We start from the raw sequence: 16,338 nt of genomic DNA on the forward strand, positions 1-16,338 counted from the left end.
AGAACTCAGGGTACTAATACAGGAGGGGGACAGGGAAGTGCTGGGAAAAGAAGGGCATGGTCCCTGGTGAGAGCTCTACCCCCCTGGGCCTGTGCCCATGGACCCAGGTGAGGACAGGCCGTTTTGTTTTCATACCCAAATGCTGAATTTCCCAAGACCACCCTGGCCTGCCACACCCCCACCCTGTGCCTACAAAAACCTCGGGACACCAGCCAGGCACAGTGGCTCATGTCTGTAATCCCAACACTTTGGGAGGCCGAGGCAGGCAGATCACCCAAGGTCAGGAGTTCATGACCAGTCTGGCCAACATGGTGAAGCCCTATCTCTACTAAAAATACAAAACATAGCTGAGGCAGAATCACTTGAACTGGGAGGCGGAAGTTGCAGAGCCGAGATCACGCCACCGCACTCCAGCCCGGGAAACAGAGCAAGACTCTGTCTCAAAACAAACAAAAACCCTCCAAGACCCTAGCAGGCATGCAATGCACACAGGCACCTGGATGTCAAGAGGAACACACAGGTAGAAGAAGACACAAGTGGCTGGACATCAAGGGGAACACACTAGCGGAAGAACACACCAATTGACACCAGAAGATGCCAGCGGAACGGCACAGAGTTTGGCCCGGATGGAGGAGAGGAGGAGAGCCTGGCCACTGGGTGGCCTGACTCTAGTGGAAAACCACCTTCCCACCCCATCTCCCTTCTGGTTCCCTGATCTGCTGAGAGCTACTTCCACTTCACAAAACCTTGCACTCAATCACCAAGCCCACACGTGATCCAATTCTTCTGGTACACCAAGGCAAGAAATCCCAGGATACAAAAAGCCCTCTGTCCTTGCGATAAGGCAGGAGGTCTAATTGAGCTGACTAACACAAGCTGCATACAGATGGCTGAACTGAAGGAGCTGTAACACATGCCCTTCACCCCTAGACACTGCTGTGGGGTCGGAGCCCCACAACCTGCCTGTCTGCAAACTCCCCCTAGAGGTTCGAGCAGTGGGGGCACTGAAGAAGTGAGCCACTCCCCCCGTCACATGCCCCTTGAGGGGGATAAAGGAACTTTACCCATTTCAACTGGGGGCTTGTCCAGCATCTTGGAAGGTGAGTGTAAGGAAATGCAGAACTGTCTGCCTCTCTTCCAAAACCCTGCCACCACGCTGTCTTTCCTGCAGGCAAGAGCCTCTGTTTCCCTTCCTGGAGTTTTAAAACTCTGCTCTAGGGCCAGTTAAAACCCCCAGACTTCATCTCTTTTCTCTCTCTCAAGGTTTGTAATGGCCCTTATCTCTTCCTTTATAATGTTAAATGTTTTGCTACAGGCTGCAGCAATGTTACTCAGTAAAATGAGTGTTTGGCTCAGCCACCAAAGATGCAAATCAGACTAACTGTTCCTAGAGGTGCCATCTATGCCTCACCCCAACAGCTGCAGACACACACTGCTCAGGGCACCTCTCCTTATCCTCTTCTCTCCCAGCTCAGGCACCTGTGCATGCCTGCAGCAGGCAAAAGCTGAACTCAACAGCCATGAAGGGGTGATGGGAAGCACAGCCACGGCCACTGCTGCCTCTACCTCTGCCTCCACCATCCGGGACATGGGGGATGGGAGAAAAACTGGTGGTACCTGGGACCACACAGGGCACTTCTTGCCCACCATGCCAACAGAACATTTCTCCCCGGGCCACGGAATCCAACCTGGTCTGAACCAGGGGAAAAAAATATATAAGGATCAGAGGGACCCACTTGCACTGAGCAAGGGGTTCTTCTTCCAGGATGGATCTCCCCCTTTTCCCCCTTAAAATATTTTTCTTTTTCCTTTTCTTTTTAAAAAATTTTTAATTTTTTCTTGAGACAGAGCCTCTCTCTGTCGCCAGGCTGGAGTGCAGTGGAGCGATCTCAGCTTCCCTGCAAACTCTGCCTCCTGGGTTCAAGTGATTCTCCTGCCTCAGCTTCCTGGTAGCTGGGACTCTAGCTGTGCACCACCACACCCAGCTAATTTTTGTATTTTTAGTAGACAAGGGGTTTCAGCATGCTGGCCAGGATGGTCTCAATCTCTTGACCTTGTGATCCGCCCTCCTTGGCCTCCCAGAGGAACGACCCCTGCTGGCTGATAACTGTAAATTTGGCAGGGCACATATGAGACTCTCAACAGATAGAAACAGCCTCTGAAATAACTTTTCAGTCCCAAACTCAATTCTGAGCTTCAGGCTGAGGTCCTAGAAAGAAAAACCAGGTCAAAGGTATCCAAAGCCAGGCAACAGGCACAATGTAAGTGGGAAGGACCGATTCCTGCCGAATGAACACCCCAAACCCGTGGAAGGAGGCCATGCTTCATGGCATAAACAGGCCAAGGGAACTCAAAGGTTACCAACAGCAGGAAAAAATGAAGGCATAAGAAAGAGCGGTTAATTCCTATTTTCCAGGTTTTCCCTGCTTCTTGGGTACATACTGCATCAGTACCGATGGCCAACACCTGCCAAGGTCACTGGGACTCAGGGATAAGAAGGGGAAGGGAAGGGAGGATGCTGTCTTTCTCTCTCCATCATACCCTGGGTATTCACTGAAAGAAGGAAGGGAATGAGGGACGCCTCTATTCCCTGTCTTTTAGAATGAGCATACAGCTCTCTTCACCACCCCCAGCTTATGCTCCTCTGGAGTGTATCCTGAACCACTGGGCCTGCTTTGACCCTCCGAATCTGGGGAGAAAATACCCCATAGTCCTCTGTACAAAGGTTTGGCCAAATTATGAAGGATTGGCTGGGCCTCAGGAAGGAACCATTCATTTCAGTACCACCCAGCAGTTGGAACTTTTCTGTAGATGTGAGGACAGATGGTCTGAGGCCCCATAGGTGCAGGCTTTCTATACCTTGCAAGGCAATCCAGATCTTTGCCCACAGTGCAGGATTGATCCAGCCTTCCTGTTCGCCATCTTGGGGAAGGCTACAAGGGGCAAGCCCAGGGAATTAAAGACATGAGTCCCAGAGGCACCCCTAGCAGAGAAGCCAGCTCCCTCAACCCCTGCTCCTCTGGGTCTACCCCGACCTCCCCATCCAGCTCCAGCCTCTCACTTGCCCCCTCCTAGAAATCCTCACTATAAACAAGCCCCAGTCTCACTCTTGTCCCTCCAACAGATGCCGAGTTAATTTGGGCTCAGTAAGGTCCAGGTCCCCTTCTCCCTACAGGACTTAAAGCAAATCAAGGGGGATCTTGGCAAGTTTTCAGATGACCCTGATAGATATAGAGGCTTTCCAGAACTTCACTCAGATATTTGAACTCTCCTGGGAAGACATTATGTTACTTTTGAATCAGACCCTGATGGACACTGAGAAGCAGGCCACTCTGCAGGCAGCAGAGAGATGTGGGGATGAGCCTTGTATCACATACAGCATCAGGGAAGAGGGTGAATATTATCCAACTAGAAGAGAAGCAGTACCAGTGAATGACCCTAAATAGGATCCCAGTAATGAGATGGAAGACTGGAAAAGGAGACACTTTTAGGTGTGCATAATGGACGACTTTTGTAGGACCAAGACCAACCTCTTGATTGTACTGGTATACATGATCGACCAGGGATTTGATGAAAATCCCACTGCCTTCCTGGAAAGGCTAAGAGAGGCCTTGGTAAAGCACACCTCCCTATCTCCTGATTCAGTTATGGGAAAACGAATCCTAAAGGATAAATTTATTACTCAGGCAGCTCCTGACATCAAGAGGAAGTTACAGACACAGGTCCTGGGACCAGATAGTACATTAGGGGACCTCCTGAAAGTGGCCACCTCAGTTTTTTACAATAGAGAAAGGGAAACACAAGAAAGAGGCAAAAGCTTTAATAGCCACCGTGCAAGCACACAAACCCCAGAATTCCCAGGGTACACCTGTTAACTCCTAAACATATGGCAAGAATAGTTATCTGTCTTCTATAATTTAACCGCTCCCATACAAGGTTCAATTTCTTTCACCAGGCTGAAACAGCTCAGGGTACAACATTGTTGTTAGTATATTTCACTTCTTATCTCCGTACTATTTGGCACTAAATTCTTTCCTTGTATAACACACGTTTAACCCATGCATACTAAACCTTATAAAACTTGTTTTATTTTCCTCTCATGCTTAGAAGCCATCAAACTCCAAACAGGCAACCGGAGCCTTGGATGAATGGCTCCCCTTTGCTAAGAACCCTTAGATAGACCTCTGGAAGGAATCTGACTGCTATTGTCCCGAAAACAACGCCCCTGTCAGCAGGAAGTAGCCTAAGACTGACTGTCATCCACGTTCTAATGGAAGTTATATGTACCTCTTCACAGGGGGACATGATACAGGAGACGGGCAGGGAAGTGCTGGGAAGGGAAGGGTGGAACCCCGTGCTGTTCCTTAATAAGGGCTCAACACCTGGGTCTGTCCCCATGGGCCTGGGTAAGGACAGGCCTTTCTGTTTTTGTGCCCAAATGCTGCATTTCCCAAGACCACCATGGCCTGCCACACCCCCATCCTGTGCCTATAAAAACCCTAAGACCCTAGTGGGCATGCACACAAGCAGCTGGACGTCAAGAGGAACACACAGGCAGAAGAAGACACAAACGGCTGGACAATGAGAGGAACACACTGGGGAAGAAGCACACCAACAGGCACTGGCAGATACCAACAGACCATCCACGGTGGAACGAGGCAGTTAGGCTGGGGCAGTCGGAGGACAGCCTGGCCACTGGGCGGCCTGACTCTAGGGGAAAACCACCTTCCCGCCCCATTTCCCTTCTGGTTCCCCCATCTGCTGAGAGCTACTTTTACTCAATAAAACCTTACACTTGGCCAGGCGTGGTGGCTCATGCCTGTTATCCCAGCAGTTTGGGAGGCGGAGGCAGAGGTGGCAGATTGCCTGGAGTTCACGACCAGCCTGGGCAACACAGTGAAACCCTATCTCTAGTAAAAATACAAAAAAAATAAATAAATTAGTTGGGTGTGGCAGCGTGTGCCTGTAGTCCCAGCTGCTGGGGAGGCTGAGGCAGAAGAATTGCTTGAACCCAGGAGGCGGAGCTTGCAGTGAGCCAAGGTCCTGCCATTGCACTCCGGCCTGGGTGACAGAGTGAGACTCTGTCTCAAAAAACAAACAAACAAGAAAAAAAAACCTTACACTCATTCTCCAAGCCCACATGTGGTCTGATTCTTCTGGTACACCAAGGCAAGAAAGCCCTGGATACAGAAAGCCATCTGTCCTTGCGATAAGGCAGGGGATCTAATTGAACCAACACAAGCCGCCTACAGACAGCTAAACTGAAAGAGCTGTAACACATGCCCACTGGGGCTTCAGCTGTAAACACTCACCCCTAGATGCTCCCTTGGAGTTGGAACCCCACAACCTGCCCAGTCTCTTGCAGGCTCGTCCCCCTTCGGCCCTCAGAGGTAGACAGCTTCTGGTCGCCTGAGCCTTCTTCTTTGGTTATACTTTGCCACTCACCCTGAAACCAGGTGGCGTCTTCTGGACCCAGGCCTTCAAATAACCTTTATATGCTAATGACTCAAAATTCTACCCAGATTTTTCTTGCAAGCTCCAGAATCCCAGGTCCAACAGCTATTGAACACCTCCCTTTGTCTGAAATATATCACGGCCAAACACAAAACATAACCCTTCTCTTCCCTCCAATCATCTCCCCTGAGACTTCCTCCTCTGCGTGAGAGGCAGCGCCCAGGATCTCTGAACAATAGGACCCATCCTTCACTCTCCTCTCTCCTTCACTCCATCAGAAACTCTAGAGGACCTACCTCTGCCTGTGTAACTCCTACTCAGGCTTCAGGATTCAATTGGAGCATCAGCCCCCCAGAGAAACCTACCATAGACTCAGACTAACGTGGGAACCCCCTCCACCAGCATATGTTCTCAGACCTACACAGCCTTCTCTACTGCACTGAAGAATCAAAATGGATTCTTCATGTTTGCGTCTAGACTCCCGTAAATGATGGGAATGGTGGGGCCTTTCCATACCCTCCCTCCCAGCACCAAAAACGCAGTTTGTCTTCTTATCTGGACTCTAGGTATACAACCATGGGATCTGTCTCCTGCTTGCCTAACCATGTCTGTTATCACCTCAGCACTCTGTGGTCTGTGGATCAGCAGCATGGATGACATCTGGGAGTGACTAAGAAATAACAGCTCTGGCAGGAGGTGGTGACTCACACCTGTAATCCCAGCACTTTTGGAGGCCAAAGTGGGAGGATGGCTTCAGCCCAGGAGTTCAAGATGAACATGGCAAAACCCTGCCTCTACAAAAAATGCCAGATGTGGTGGCACCTGTTTATAGTTCCAGCTACTCTAGAGACTGACATGGGAGGATTGCTTGAGCCCGGGAGGTCAAGGCTGTAGTGAGCCAAGATGGCACCACTGTACTCCGGCCTGGGCAACAGAGCAAGACCCTACTGAAGAAAGAAGAAGATAGGCCAGGCATAGTGGCTGACACCTGTAATCTTGGCACTTTGGGAGGTCAAAGTGCGTGTATCACCTAAGGTCAGGCGTTCGAGACCGGTCAGGCATTTGAAACCAGCCTGGCCAACATGGCAAAACCCTGTCTCCACTAAAATACAAAAATTAGCAGCTAGGCGTGATGGCTCATGCCTGTAATCCCAACACTTTCGGAGGCCAAGGCAGGCAGATCACCTGAGGTTGGGAGTTCAAGACCAGCCTGACTAACATGGAGAAACCCTGCCTCTACTAAAGGCGTAAGCCACCGCGCCTGGCCTCAAGTGAGCATCTCAGGTAGGGAAGACCCAGGTAGGCTGCAGCAAAGGGCGGGGGCTGGAACTGGGAAAGAAGTGAGACATGCCCAAAAAGATGAAGTGGCCAAGGGCAAAGTCTTCTCCTCAGCCCTGTTATGTCCTGGCTTACTGCTTCTCATTATGGGAATGACCACTTATAAGAACTGCCCAGGAGAGCCCCTTGGCGTGGCAACGAAGCGCTCAAACCTGAGGCACACACAGTGGGACGAAGAGGCTCCGAAGGGAACTGAAGTGAGCATGCGCACAGACAAGCACTAAAGGGAGCGTACCTGCCAATCAATCAGGCCGTACTGGCCAGGAGGAGGAAAGGGTTTCCCACCTCCGCCGAGATCCAGGCCAGTCTGCAGTTCACAGGGTGGATATCCATTACCTGCCACACAAGGCCCATGGGAAAGTCACAACAAATACCAAAACGTCATGCTTCAAAGGCCCCTTACATGACAATTTATAACCACGTGAAATTAAACCTACTCGCCCATTGGAAATACACTACAAGGCGGTTGCAGTGGCTCTCGTCTGTAATCCCAGCACCATGGGAGGCCAAAGCGCAAGGATCGGCTGAGGCCAGAAGTTGGAAACCTGGGCAATACGTCAAAACCCCGCTTTTACACAAAATTTTTTTTTAAATTAAACAGGCATCGGGGTGTGCACCCTTAGTCCCAGCAAGGTGGGAAAATTGCTTGAGCCCAAGAATTTGAGGCTTCAGTGAGCTATGATCACACCACTGCACTCCAGCCTGGGTGACAAAGTAGTGTGATCATAGCTCCAGCAAAGTATAGCAGCAAATTGACTTCTTCACCAGTTAAAATTTTTTGTTGTTGTTGTTGTTGAGCCAGAGTCTCGCTCTGTTGCTTAGGCTGGAGTGCAGCCGTGCGATCTCGGCTCACTGCAACCTCAGCCTCACGGGTTCAAGCAATTCTCCAGCCTCAGCCTCCAGAGTAGCTGGAACTAAATACTGGCGCATGCCACCATGCCTGGCTACTTTTTTGTCTTTTTACTGGAGACGGGGTTTCACTGTGTTTGCCAGGATGGTCTCGATCTCCTGACCTCGTGATCCGTGCACCTTGGCCTCCCAAAGTGCTGAGATTACAGGCATGAGCAACCATTCCCGGCCCCTTCACCAGTTTTAATAGATTTCCAGTTTTGTCTTCAGTTTACTGAGCAAACAATGCTATCATCTTCAATCACATTTGCTTCTTCCATCCCATTCTTCATGTTGATTGATGTTTTGTGACATTAAGTAAGAGACTACTGTAATGATAGATGACTGGGGTAAATAAACATATTTGCTTTTTGTTAGGTTATGTTCCTCCTTCCAATGGGAAAAAACTTTTGACCCCAAAAAAAAAAAAAAAAACTTTTTAAATAACAAAAAGAGGCAGGGCGCAGTGGCTCATGCCTGTAATCCCAGCACTTTGGGAGGCCGAGGTTGGTCACTTGAAGTCAGGAGTTTGATACCAGCCTGACGAACATGGTGAAAGCCCATCTCTACTACAAATACAGAAATTACCCAGGTGTGGTGGCCCATGCCAAAAATCCCAGCTCGGGAGGCTGAGGCAGGAGAATGCTTGAGCCCGGGAAGTGGAAGTTGCAGTGGGCAGAAATCCAGAGGCAGGAGAATTGCTTGAGGCAGAGGTTGCAGTGAGCTATCGCACCACTGCACCATTCTGGCCTGGACAACAGAGTGAGAAGCCATCTCAAAAAAAAAAAAGAAAAAGAAAAGAAACAAACAAACAAATATGCTTCAATAAACTCAAAGATTCAAGCCACTACAAAATAAAAAGAAAAAAATTTATCAACTAATTTAAAAAAAAAAAAAAGACTACCTATTTAACTTATAAATGTGGGTAACCCCCCATATAAGTACCGAGGAATGAGAGTTAAGCAGAACCCTTGCACAGTTAGGGCTTGAGGAATATCTCACTTTATAGTGTTACTACTCAGCTATTTCCTTTTATATAATCCTTTGCATAATCATATATTAGTTTATAGAAATAGGGCTTGAAGAATCCCTTTATATAATCCTCTATATATAATCATATAATGGTTGATAGTATGAGTACCTAAAGAATATTTCCCTACATATTTACCATTAATTATATCTTAGTTCATAATCAGAGGAATGCCTAGGGTGGACACAGTACAGAGCATGAATTAAAGGATAAGCAGCTTATAATCGGAGGAATGCCTGGAGCAGATACAGTGCAGAGCATGATTTCAGGGAAAAGTTATACCAGGACAAGAATCCATGGCCCAGGTGGCAGCGTTCAGTAAAGATACCCGCTGTATGGCAGGCTTGGGGCAAGAGCCACTCCTCCTGATAAAGGAGTTGTAGGACCTTGCTCCAGTTCTTGTGGAAGGCTGCCCTCAGAACGGCAATCCACCTTGGTGACTGTGAACTTCATCAGCTCTTGCTACTGTGCTGCTTGAAAAGCATCTTCCCATAGAATCCATCGGAAGCTGCCAGAAGGTGGCGGTAACCTTGACAGGTCTGTCACTGCTACGTGACTTAAAGCATCCTCCTATAAATCTTCTTAGAAGTAGTTTTCCCATAGATGGAAGTATTCCACACTGCACCCTCTTCACTGTGCATGGCCCACCTTCAAGCCTCGGTGACCTAATGGGGAGGACCCCTTACTGTACACGGCCCTTGCCTTCGTGGGAACCGGTCCCTTGCTGTGCGCTGTCCACCTCCTGGCCTAGGTGACCTAATGGGGGTGGACCCTATGTTTTATTGCTTACGACCCTATCACTATCCTTAAAGATGATTTCACTCACTGCCCTGCCCCCTAACCTATACACAATAAGTACTCATGCTTCTGGACATTGGGAGCTTGTCACCCTCGACAGCCTGGCCTTGCCAGCCTCGCTCACCAGCCTAGCCTCGTGTCGCCTCACCTCACCGGCCTCGCCTGACTCCGCTCATAGGTGTCGTGGCCCCCCCCGAGCCCAGCTGCATTTTCTTTGTACTTCTGTGTCCTGTCTCTTTATTTCTCGGAGCCTGCACCTCAGCACAGCATAAGGCTCACCCCACGACCCTGTGGGGCACTCAGCCTTACATCTGGCTCCCAATGTGCCGTACAATAAACTTTTGTGTAAAGAAAATTTACAAAATAATTTCACCTTTGTTTTTTGTTCCTGAATGTAAGAAGTGGGAAGCCATAGTCCAGAGCCACTGATAAAGACAACAGTTATTTTTTTAAAAAGAGATGGGGTCAGGCTAGGCGCGGTAGCTCACACCACTAATTCCAGGTCTTTGGGAGGTGGAGGCGGGTGGATCACAAGGTCAGGAGCTCGAGACCAGCCTGGTCAACCTAGTGAAACCCTGTCTCTACTAAAAAGTACAAAAACTAGCCGGGCATGGTGGTGCACTCCTGTAATCCCAGCTACTCAGGAGACTGAGGCAGGAGAATCACTTGAACCCAGGAGGTGGAGGTTGTGGTGAGCCAAGATCGCGCCACTGCACTCCAGCCTAAGCTACAGAGTGAGACTCTGTTTCAAAAAAAAAAAAAAAAAAGAAAGAAACAGGTTTCACTATGTTGCCCAGGCTAGTCTTGAACTCCTGGCCTCAAGCGATCCTCCCATCTCAGCCTCCCAAAGTGCTGGAATTACAGATGTGTGTCACCACGCCTGGCCAACAGTTATAAACTATATAACATTTCTTTGATGATGTGAATTTTCTGGAGCACTATACGAGTTAATTTGGATTGGATTTTCCCAAATTACTACATCTTAGGTTTTCTCTCCAGTGAACATTGGGATGAGGAGACTTCACCAAAGTTGTGTTTATGTGTGTGTGTGTGTGTGTATGTGTGTGTATATATATATATATATATATACATATATTTCTTGCAAATATATATAAATCTCTGAGGATGGCACTAATGCCATGTGCAGCATCTATTTGTGGACAAGTATGAGTGTTTTCTGATGAGATGACCTAAGTATCATCAGAAAACACACATACTTGTCCACAAATAGATGCTGCACATGGCATTAGTGCCATCCTCAGAGATTTATATATATTTGCAAGAAATATATATTTAAGTAAATGGTATATTATCATGGATACAGAATATGCTTACTCCATAATCAGCAAATTTGCTCCTTCACCAGTTTTAATAGATTTCCAGTTGTTTTGTCCTCAGTTTCCTGAGCAGACAATGCTATCATCTCCAACCACATTATTTCCTTCTTCCATCCCATTCTTCGTATTTATCATCGTTTAGTGATGTTAATTGACTACTGTAATGATAAATGACTAGGGTAAAATATATTTGGTTTTTACCCTTTATTTTTTTATTTTCTACCCATTTTATTTTTTACCAAATGGAATCTTTTTGTTAGGTTCCATTCCTCCTTTCAATGGGAAGCCTCTCCCACACTTACCATGCTCTGCTATAAACATACCTTAACCAAGAATCCTATATCTAGCAAAGCACATGTTCAATGTTCAATACAGAAGACAAAACAGATTTTCCCCATTGTGTATATATGTATGCACACACACACACACACGTGTATACACCACACACACACACACACACACACACACACACAGAGAGAGAGAGAATTTGTTCTTACCTTACAAGCCCTACAAAAAAGATCAAAGGAAGTTTTTAAAATTTATTTTTATTATTCTTTTTGAGACAGGGTGTTACTATGTTGCCCAGGCTGGGGTGAGGTGGTTTGATCTTGGCTCACTACAATCTCTACCTCCCCAGCTTGAGCGATCCTCCCACCTCAGCCTCCCTAGTAACTGGAACTACAGGCACATACCACCAGGCCCAGCAAACTTTTTTTGATTTTTTGTAGAGATGAACTGTCACTATATTGCCCAGGCTGGTCTCCAACTCCTGGGCTCAAGTGATCTGCCCACCTTGCCTCCTGAAGTGCTGGGATTACAGGCGTGAGCCACTGTGCCCAGCCCCAAAAGTTCTACTCTGACAGCAAATGATGTCAAAATCCATAGGAAAAGAACAGAGACCAACATTAAAGATCATTATATAAGAGACAAACTGAACATGTATTTCTTTACCTTTCATATCCTTATGGATTTAAAAGGCAACTGTAAAATAATGAAGAACTGATGGATTATTGGGCCCACAACACATAAAAATATAATGCATGTGTATTATATTTGCATAAAAAGTGGGCTAACCAAACAAGTACCAATGGCAATGTAATAATTATAAAAATCTATTTATGGATGTGGAATCCTAAAAATTGTTACACATGTAACAAAATACCCCTAAAAGGGAAAAATATAATGGAGTTATAAAGAATAAGTATGTTTGTACATCACTGTAATTTCTCCATAGATCACTGGAGAACTGGTCCTGATTGTGATGAGTTATCATTTACATGATAAACACTCAAGTAGTCACCAAAAAATCTCAGAACTACAATGAAAAATAAATCATCCTATATTGCAAAGGCATGTTGTATTAAATCAGAGTTTACTGTCCTTCCTTAATGGAACATTTACTTCACATCCATTCCATAACAGTGTGGAGACAACCTCATTCTCCCCACTCAGAAATTCCCATGTTATGTTATATCACATATTTCCTTCTCTTTCAACATTTATTCTACTATTAAAATCAGAAAATTCTTTTATGTGCATGTGATGATCTCTTTCTTTTTTGAGACCAAATCTTGCTCTGTGGCCCAAGCTGGAGTGCTGTGGAACAATCTCAGCTCACTGCAACCTCCACCTCCTGGGTTCAAGTGATTCTCCTGCCTCAGCCTCCCAAGTAGCTAGTACTAGAGGCTCATGCCACCAGGCTCAGCTAATTTTTGTATTTTTAGAAGAGATGAGGTTTCACCATGCTGGCCAGGCTGGTCTTGAACTCCTGACCTCAGGTGATCCATCTGCCTCGGCCTCCCAAATTGCTTGGATTACAGGCATGAGCCACCGTGCCAGGCCATGATCTCTTTCTAATTGTTGAACCGCTAGGCCAGGTACAGAATTACAGGTCAATCATCCCTTATTTTGCCTTATTTTTTCTCAGTTTTCTATAGTTTGGAGGATATTTTCCACTTTATTTGTGCTGCCTAATTCCTTCTTACATTTTGGAAGATTTGGTCATAAACTAAACTGTTTAGTGACTCAACTTATGTTTATGAATGCTGTGCAGAGGAAATTAAAATTGCCATACAGTTTTCAACAGTGGTTGTACCATTCTGCATTCCCACCAATAGTGTACAAGGGTCTCAATTATTCCATGTCATTGCCAGCTATGTAAAGAACTACAGCCTCAAGAACTTGAAGTGGACCCAGCATAGTAGCTCACACCTGTAATCCCAGCACTCTAGGAGGCTGAGGTGGGAGGATCACTTGAACCCAGTTCAAGAACAGCCTAAGCAACATAGTGGGATCTGGTATCTACAAAAATAATAAAATAAAAAGAATAAAGCCAGGTGTGGTGGCACATACCTGTAAACCCAGCTACTCGGGAGGCTGAGGTGGAAGGACCACTTGAGCCCAGAAGGCAGTGAGCCATGATCATGTTGCTGCACTCCAGCCTGGGTGACAGAGTACAACCCAATCTCAATAAAACAAAACAAAACAAAAAGCTTGAGGAACATGAGAGAACTGGCATTGGGTGATGGAAATGCGCCAAGGAAACAACAGCGTTCCTAGAAGAGTTCATGAAACTTGAGAAAGAAAAGTTCCCTTCCAGGCCGGGCGCGGTGGCTCAAGCCTGTAATCCCAGCACTTTGGGAGGCCGAGGCGGGTGGATCACGAGGTCAAGAGATCGAGACCATCCTGGTCAACATGTGAAACCCCGTCTCTACTAAAAATACAAAACATTAGCTGGGCATGGTGGTGTGTGCCTATAATCCCAGCTACTCAGGAGGCTGAGGCAGAAGAATTGCCTGAACCCAGGAGGCGGAGGTTGCAGTGAGCCGAGATCGTGCCATTGCACTCCAGCCTGGGTAGCATGAGTGAAACTCCGTCTCAAAAAAAAAAAAAAAGTTCCCTTCCAGAGCAAGTCTTCCATTGTGATGAATCAGGCATGTTCTGGAAGAGGATGCCCAATTGTGCCTTCATCCATTTGAGTGTCAAGAATGCTCTGGGGTTCAGGGCCTGGAAAGATCACTTTACTCTGGTGCTGTGTGGCAATGTAGCAGGTCACAAGATCAAGCCAGGCTTCAAGCACTGAGCAAACAATCCCTGGGTTATTTAGAAATAAAGCAAAACTGGCCCGGAACGGTAGCTCATGCCTATAATCCCAGCACTTTGGGAGGCTGAGGCAGGTGAATCACCCGAGGTCAGGAGTTCGAGACCAGCGTGGCTAACATGGTGAAACCCCGTCTTTACTAAAAATACAAAAATTAGCCGTGCATGGTGGCAGGTGCCTGTAATCCCAGCTACTGGGGAGGCTGAAGCAGAATTACTTGAACCCATAAGGTGGAGGTTGCAGTGAGCCGAGATCACACCACTGCACTCCAGCCTGAGTGACAGGGCAAGACTCCGGCTCAAAAAAACAAAAAAAAAGGAAAGAAAAAAAGAAAAACTTGCCTGTGTTCTCAAAAGAACGCACGAAGCCTTGGTTCTACCAATGCATCATTCCTGATGTGAAGGAATTACACAAAGAGAAAGGGCTCCCTCAAGGTCCTCTACATAACTGACAATGCCCTGATCTCTAATCTCTTTGTTATGGTGATGAAAAAGTGTAAGTGATGTTCATGCCTTCTAACAGTGTATCACGGCTACAGCCACTCAATCAAGGCATCATCAAGCAGATAAAGGCAATTTACATCTACCTCAACTTTTTTTTTTTGAGATGGAGTCTCACTCTGTCACCCAAACTGGACTGCAGTGGCATGATCTTGGCTCACTGCAACCTCTGCCTCCTGGGTTCAAGTGATTCTCCTGCCTCAGCCTCCCAAGTAGCTGGGACTACATGTGCATGACACCAGGCTCAGCTAATTTTTGTATTTTTAGTAGAGATAGGGTTTCACCATGTTGACCAAGCTGGTCTTGAACTCTTGACCTCAAGTGATCCATCTGCCTCAGCCTCCTAAAGTGTTCGGATTACAGGTGTGAGCCACCACATCCAGCCCCACTTCAACTTTTATATAATTTATGCTGCCTTGATGCTAACCCTGACTATACCACAGTGTATTTATTTATTTATACTGCAGAGGGTATAGATGCCTACAGCCCAGGATACCCAAAGCATATTGGAAGACATTAGAGTGAGGGAGTAAGTGATTTCAGGGGTTTCTCCAAGACTGATACAGCAGTCAGGAGTATCTTAAATGTTGCAAAGAAAGTTGGTGGAAAAGGCTATCTCCTACAGCAGGAATAAAGACAACATTGAGGAACACAGAAGAGGACAGAGAAACCCTTACTAATTAGGAAATTGAAGACATACTGAAATCCTCTACAAGTGATGATGAATGATGATGATGCAAAAGATTAAGAAGAGGCAGTGCCATTGATTAGGACACATGAAAAATCTGCAGCAGATTTTGGGGCATCTATAGCCTCTGCAAGATGCAAGTGTTAAAGATTATTAACCTCAACTAAGATCCTTTGATTGAAAAAAGCTTCTGTGTCATATGAGGGAAAAATATGCAAATAAACACTGTAAGGTTTTTTTAAGGATCCAAAGAAAAAGAATTAGGATGGGCATGGTGGCTCACACCTGTAACCCTAGCACTTTGGGAGGCCGAGGTGGGTGGATCACCTGAGGTCAGGAGTTCAAGACCAGCCAGGCCATCATGGTGAAACCCCATGTTTTAAAAAAGAAAGAAAGAAAGAAAAAGAACTAGTTCCCAAAACAATGTTTCTAACTAAATATCTGCAACTATGAAGACATAGCCTTCAACACAAAGATCTTCAGCCCTCAAGCTGAACAGATCCCAATATTAGTATTAGTTAATCTCCTGCAAGAGTCAACATCTTCAATCAGAACCTGGGTCTTCCAACATAGATGAAGGTCTTGATGTCCTGTCAAGATTCAAGTTATTCTGAGGTCTCACTGTTTATCTGATGACACACATCTAGTCACCTCTACACATCACATTAGGCACCATACAGCAATCATCATTGCCATAACCATCATAATACTTGGGTTATCAAGAGAGAAGAACCAGAATTGTGGTTGGTGTTAACACATTCTTTCAGAAATTGTAACATTATATGTGATATATAGGATAGGCTTGCAATAGTTGGTGTGTACTGAACACATATAGCGATTTTTTTTCTTTTTCTTTTTTTTTTTTTTTGAGACGCAGTTTTGCTCTTGTTACCCAGGCTGGAGTGCAATGGCGCGATCTCGGCTCACCGCAACCTCCGCCTCCTGGGTTCAGGCAATTCTCCTGCCTCAGCCTCCTGAGTAGCTGGGATTACAGGCACGCGCCACCATGCCCAGCTAATTTTTTGTAGTTTTAGTAGAGACGGGGTTTCACCGTGTTGACCAGGATGGTCTCGATCTCTTGACCTCGTGATCCACCCGCCTCGGCCTCCCAAAGTGCTGGGATTACAGGCGTGAGCCATCGCGCCCGGCCTAGCGATTTTTTTTTCTTATTGTGACTCCCTAAACAATACAACTATGTACACAGC

General features: G+C 46.5%; 1 long non-coding RNA gene across 1 annotated transcript; it reads left to right on the top strand.

Moving 5' to 3' along the window:
• Window positions 1-220: 220 nt before the first annotated feature.
• Window positions 221-13,113, top strand: LOC116541540. The gene is made up of 3 exons (XR_004264853.1): window positions 221-234; window positions 6,814-6,818; window positions 12,867-13,113. It is a non-coding gene; the product is annotated as an uncharacterized LOC116541540 (long non-coding RNA).
• The last annotated feature ends 3,225 nt before the right edge of the window (window positions 13,114-16,338 follow it).

Source organism: Sapajus apella, unplaced genomic scaffold (genome assembly GCF_009761245.1).
Source record: "Sapajus apella isolate SASKATOON/1434 unplaced genomic scaffold, GSC_monkey_1.0 scaffold152, whole genome shotgun sequence".
NCBI classification, from domain to species: domain Eukaryota; kingdom Metazoa; phylum Chordata; class Mammalia; order Primates; family Cebidae; genus Sapajus; species Sapajus apella.